Source organism: Monopterus albus, unplaced genomic scaffold, assembly GCF_001952655.1.
Source record: "Monopterus albus unplaced genomic scaffold, M_albus_1.0 scaffold128.1, whole genome shotgun sequence".
In the NCBI taxonomy this organism is placed as follows: Eukaryota; Metazoa; Chordata; class Actinopteri; order Synbranchiformes; family Synbranchidae; genus Monopterus; species Monopterus albus.
The window spans coordinates 187,195-193,756 of record NW_018128008.1 but is presented as its reverse complement, the minus strand read 5'-3'; the positions used below and the strand labels follow the sequence as shown (position 1 = coordinate 193,756).

Here is a 6,562-nt window from a genome sequence, read left to right as displayed (position 1 = left end):
TTCAGCAGAGGGATGAATGAACAGAACAATGTTAATGCCTGGGTTGTGTTCAAATTATTTCAACTTCCTGTTAGTTCTAATTTGTTTGTTGAAAAAGTCACAGCACTAATCACAACTGAATCCAGTTCCACAGATTTTAAATATCACTGAGTTTATGCAATTAAATATTTTAACTTTCAAAATGTAATAATTCATTAATTACCTAAGGGGACTTTCTTAGATCCAAATATATTTGTGAAACCTAAATACATCATTTTTGGAAATAGACATTCAGATAGTCAATTGACGATTTTATTCCAAAAATAGCCTATCATGTTTTGCAACGCTTAACTTCTGCCGGGCGCACCCTTAGAGATAGGGTGAGGAACTCAATCACCCGGGAGGAGTTCAGAGTAGAACCGCTGCTCCTCCACATCGAGAGGAGCCAGCTGAGGTGGCTCGGGCATCTGTTTCGGATGCCTCCTGGGCGTCTTCCTAGGGAGGTGTTCCGGGCATGTCCCACCGGGAGGAGGCCCCGGGGAAGACCCAGGACACGTTGGAGGGACTATGTCTCTCGGCTGGCCTGGGAATGCCTTGGCATTGCCCCGGAGGAGCTGGAGGAAGTGTCTGGAGAGAGGGAAGTCTGGGCATCTTTGCTTAGACTGCTGCCCCCGTGACCTGGTTCCGGATAAGCAGAGGAAAATGGATAGATGACATGGATGTTCAAACTGTGGTGTAGACAGTTTGACATTGGATATTCAGACATACAATGGGGATATTCGTCAACTTTTAAGACTTAATCGATCGTTACCAGATTTGCTGCATGGATGAGATTTCATACACACAACTCAGTGTTTAAGCGCAGTTGCTTTGAAATCCCTGGGAAAACAAAGGACCACAGGGAAAATGACAAGCCCTAGTTAGGCACCATCTATAAATTGCTTGCACTATGGTTAAAACAGCTGTGGTGTTTCTCTTTTCTCACAAACTTTCCACATTTTGCCTACATTTAGGTCTAACATATTCCCTAGACTCATTATTATTATTAGTCTTTGCAATTGTTGTCATCATTCAGAGGTGTCTCTATATTTTTGTCCTCCCCAGCTACATACAGTGCCTTGCGAAAGTATTCGGCCCCCTTGAACTTTGCAACCTTTTGCCACATTTCAGGCTTCAAACATAAAGATATAAAACTGTAATTTTATGTGAAGAATCAACAACAAGTGGGACACAATCATGAAGTGGAACGAAATTTATTGGATATTTCAAACTTTTTTAACAAATAAAAAACTGAAAAATTGGGCATGCAAAATTATTCAGCCCCCTTAAGTTAATACTTGGTAGCGCCACCTTTTGCTGCGATTACAGCTGTAAGTCACTTGGGGTATGTCTCTATCAGTTTTGCACATCGAGAGACTGAAATTTTTGCCCATGCCTCCTTGCAAAACAGCTCGAGCTCAGTGAGGTTGGATGGAGAGCATTTGTGAACAGCAGTTTTCAGTTCTTTCCACAGATTCTCGAGTGGATTCAGGTCTGGACTTTGACTTGGCCATTCTAACACCTGGATATGTTTATTTGTGAACCATTCCATTGTAGATTTTGCTTTATGTTTTGGATCATTGTCTTGTTGGAAGACAAATCTCCATCCCAGTCTCAGGTCTTTTGCAGACTCCATCAGGTTTCCTTCCAGAATGGTCCTGTATTTGGCTCCATCCATCTTCCCATCAATTTTAACCATCTTCCCTGTCCCTGCTGAAGAAAAGCAGGCCCAAACCAGGATGCTGCCACCACCATGTTTGACAATGGGGATGGTGTGTTCAGGGTGATGAGCTGTGTTGCTTTTACGCCAAACATAACGTTTTGCATTGTTGCCAAAAAGTTCGATTTTGGTTTCATCTGACCAGAGCACCTTCTTCCACATGTTTGGTGCGTCTCCCAGGTGGCTTGTGGCAAACTTTAAACGACACTTTTTATGGATATCTTTAAGAAATGGCTTTCTTCTTGCCACTCTTCCATAAAGGCCAGATTTGTGCAGTATACGACTGATTGTTGTCCTATGGACAGAGTCTCCCACCTCAGCTGTAGATCTCTGCAGTTCATCCAGAGTGATCATGGGCCTCTTGGCTGCATCTCTGATCAGTCTTCTCCTTGTATGAGCTGAAAGTTTAGAGGGACGGCCAGGTCTTGGTAGATTTGCAGTGGTCTGATACTCCTTCCATTTCAATATTATCACTTGCACAGTGCTCCTTGAGATGTTTAAAGCTTGGGAAATCTTTTTGTATCCAAATCCGGCTTTAAACTTCTCCACAACAGTATCTCGGACCTGCCTGGTGTGTTCCTTGTTCTTCATGATGCTCTCTGCGCTTTAAACAGACCTCTGAGACTATCACAGTGCAGGTGCATTTATACGGAGACTTGATTACACACAGGTGGATTCTATTTATCATCATTAGTCATTTAGGTCAACATTGGATCATTCAGAGATCCTCACTGAACTTCTGGAGAGAGTTTGCTGCACTGAAAGTAAAGGGGCTGAATAATTTTGCACGCCCAATTATTCAGTTTTTTATTTGTTAAAAAAGTTTGAAATATCCAATAAATTTCGTTCCACTTCATGATTGTGTCCCACTTGTTGTTGATTCTTCACAAAAAATTACAGTTTTATATCTTTATGTTTGAAGCCTGAAATGTGGCAAAAGGTCGCAAAGTTCAAGGGGGCCGAATACTTTCGCAAGGCACTGTACATGAGTCAGAATATTATAAACAGCTCTGAATATAATGTAGTCCAGTACAACACAACCTTTAACTATAACCTCAAACATAGAATTGAATTTATACATTTATCACAATGTCACCAAAAACTAACATTTTGATCTTCATAAACACAGATGTTAAGGTGAAAGTGTTGCAGTGAATTGCATACAACTGTACAGGTGCACCTAAAAAAAGAAGTGGCCACTGAGTGTATATGGACTGTGCTGCAACTGAATAAAGTTAATGCTAGTTCATAAACTCTGACGCTCAATGCTTGCCCTCTGAGTCCAGGGGAATATCAAAAAACACACATGGGAAAGCCAATCAGTGTGATTAGTGATCCAGTAGATTCATTTAGAATATTTACTGGTTTATTAAATACTGATTTTTATTCCTACTATTGATGTGCAAAGTTGTTGTCTGATGCCAAGTCATATGGAACATAATTTCTTTTTGCTATGTACCTGTTGGTTAACAGCTGAATGAAAATAAAGTGAATCTTGAATGATCAGAGGTGGATAGGGCTGTCCCCGCTCCAGAAACACTTCAACAAAGTCCCGTCTCTTCAGACATACTTAGTGAACTAGTGCTGCAAAACCCGATACTGTATTTTAATCATGACAAAGCAGAGACATCCTCCAACAACTACATTTTGGCATCCAGGTGTCCTCCCAGAAAGAATGTCTTTTGCATCAACAACCTGACCTTGGGCAGGCTCTCAGGGTCAAGATGTACCACCAGATTTAGGGAGGTATCCTCTAAGGCAGTGTATCCCAAAGGGTGAGCCACGGCATTTACATTTACATTTAAAATAACCATAAAAATATTTCTGATTAAATACATACATAAAAAAAATTTAAAAATCAGCAACTGAAAAGAAAGGGTTTTTTTGTTATTTGTCACTTATTGGACCTACTTTTGATCCAGAATGTATTCAATATATTCATACTGCATAAATAAAAGCTAAAAAGGTATGCATGGAATTGTGGCATCTTGGATGGATAAGAAATTTGTTTAAAATTATACTGAGAATGGGGCGGAGCACTGTGCTTAGACACAGTATGTGAATGACATTGCCAGATCAAGTCACAGACAGACACAGAGAGAGACAGAGAGAGAGAGAGCACAAAATGTGGAAGATTTGTGAGAAGAGACGCACTACAGCTGTTTTAACAACAGTGCAAACAATTTAGAAACTGTCTAATGGCTAGTCATTTTCCCCGGGGTCCATCATTCGCCCAGGGTTTTCAAAGCAACTTTGCTTAATCACTTGATCCTGGGTACACCCGTGCAACATCAGGAAAGTTTGTTCTGTAATGCACAACAACTCTGGTAATGATCAATTAAGGCTTTTAAAAGCTTCATTGAATGTCTCAATATCCATCGTCAAACTGACTACACCACAGTAAGGATCAAATCTCACACCTTCAGATAAATGGCTTTCAAACTAAAACACACCAATGAGATAAATTTAGTGGCTTTTAAACTAACATGTAGTCCTCAGTGACAAGTAAATTCCACAATTAGGTTGTCAGCTACTTAAATCCTTAGAGTCACTCTTTTTTTTGGAATAGTAGTCATTTCAGGGGCACACACTGGTGCAGTGTCAGGGGGGTGTGTGCGGTGCAGCTGCACCCGACCTGCGCTATCTGGGGGTCTGAGCAGTCTCTCAGGACATTGTGAATGTCCAAATAATGTTAATCAACAATGTACAGCACTGCTATGTCAGTTGAGGGACTAATTATGTGCTGCCATTAAGGTTACCGTAATTTTACCTCTTCATAGGTTATAGCTACTTCTGCACCACCCACGAAGCATGCAAAGCTACCCAAATCAAACACAACCTCCCAGCATTCACTAGCATAAAACATTAGCTCAAAAAAAAAAAAGCCCATGCTCATTCATATGCCACAGACATGCAACGGAAAGAAGAGCGGGGCTCAAAGAGAAATGAGAAGCAAGAAGATTTGGAATATGACCTTTCAAAACTGAAGAAACTGGATTTTTCTTTTTTTTTTTTTGATTGCTCAGCATTGTTGTCAGCAAATGTGGGCAAAGGTGAGCTAACATTAGCTAAAAACAAAAGAGGATGCCATGGCTAGCAGTACAATGGCATCTCCTTCATTACCACAAAGCCATAGACTGGACATTTCAACACTGGAAATTATAAAACCAGGACATTTGACCAAGATAGACCCAAGGCCAGCAGATTGTCAATCAAATAGGTGAGTACAGTCATTATCCTCTAGCTGCTGATGAGTTGCAAGTTACAATGTTGTAGCAGCAGTTTTGTGTGTGTTTACATTAGGTGGTGGTGTTGAAGTGTAACTGTTGATGCACTCGTGATGATATTTATTTTGCTTGTACAGCTACATGTGATTCAGGTCTGCTGTTGGCAGCTGAATTGTCTGTTCATGTCCATGGCAGTGTCACGGACCTTCTGTTTACTATGGACTCTGAATGAATATGTTGACTGTTTAATTATGTCCATGTTGCATCTGCCACAGTGTCCATAGCCTTGTCACTAACTGATGTTCATTTTTGCTTGTCTGAGTATGTGCTATGTGCTAGAGAGACTAATGTAGGAAGATGGTTGGCAGTCTAGTGCCCTTTTTATAGGAACTGAATTATGGGGTGAGGGCCTGGTAGTATGGTCTGCACCCAGGCCCAGCACTATATTGTTCCGCCATTGGTGACACATGAAGATGGTGTCCCTGGAAGAGAACTTCAGACTGCACTGTATACACTAAGGCAAATCACATCCAAGCATTTCAGCAACAGACTGACAAACCTTTGACCTTACCTCATAGATGGCTTTCAAAATTTAACTTGTTCTAAATGTTTGTAAAATCAATTGTAGCAGGCCTTCACTTCATTTACCCCCCATCACCTACAGCACTTCACCCTGATATACGACAGTGTTGCGTTAACAGCTTCGTTTGAAACGATTTAGTCATCTGCTCGTTGTTATGCCACCAAAATGGTTGAGATGACAAACTGAGTGACTGCTGGAGAGTCCATGGAGAATTTAGTTACATCTCTGTGGACAACGAAATCACGGGGCATTGTAACCAAGAGCCCACAACAACTGTTTAATGTCGACAAACATTTATGAAAAATCTTACACCACGCCGCTACTGGTTGGCTTCAAGCAGTTTCCATTAACATTACCTGCTTCGTTCTCCCATGCTGGAGCTCAGGGACGGGCGAAGTCTTCCCAGCAGCGCATCTCGCCACCCGAAATGCTTTCTCCTCCTCGTTGTAGTCAGGGTGTAAAACTATTGTTCTACTAAAAACGCCGGTGATACTTAGACAAAACGCAGTCCGGTCGCTGTGTATTTTGTCAACAGTGAGACAGCCAGCGAAGCCCCCACCTACACAGCCGAAGCCGTGAATAAATTGAAATCCGCATTTGGTCAGTGTCGCTTTGTTTCCAGAGGAGCGCGAGCGAGGTACCGTTGATTATCCGCGTTTTTATAGAGTAAGCAAATATTAAGCTCGTGCATTTCCAGCTTTTTCATCATTTCCTTCGTTTGGGTGTTAAATATGAGCAACCCATCCTTCCTCACTAAATGTACAAGGCTATGTACCGTACGTTACCTAGATTTTCGCTGCAATATTATAAACTACGCTCACTATGGGCAAGGTAACCCGAGTAAGACATACCACTTCCTATCTAGACTTTCAAAATATTTACCCAAAACTTGTTTTGATCATGCAGAAACGAGACTGCTGTCTAAATAAACCAAATAAAATATAGGCTAGAGTAAATGTCACCTGTGTGCCTTCTCCCAAGGGAGAATTAAAAAAAAACTCTGGCTGCATAATG

General features: G+C 41.3%; 1 protein-coding gene across 1 annotated transcript in view; it reads right to left on the bottom strand.

Annotated features, from left to right (window-relative positions):
- The window catches only part of gpr63 (G protein-coupled receptor 63), an 18,160-nt gene extending 11,743 nt beyond the window's left edge, over positions 1-6,417 (bottom strand). The window contains exon 1 of the mRNA XM_020612926.1: positions 5,905-6,417. The gene's annotated coding sequence lies outside the window, so the exon portion shown is untranslated. The remainder of the gene's footprint in view (positions 1-5,904) is intronic.
- Positions 6,418-6,562: the final 145 nt, after the last annotated feature.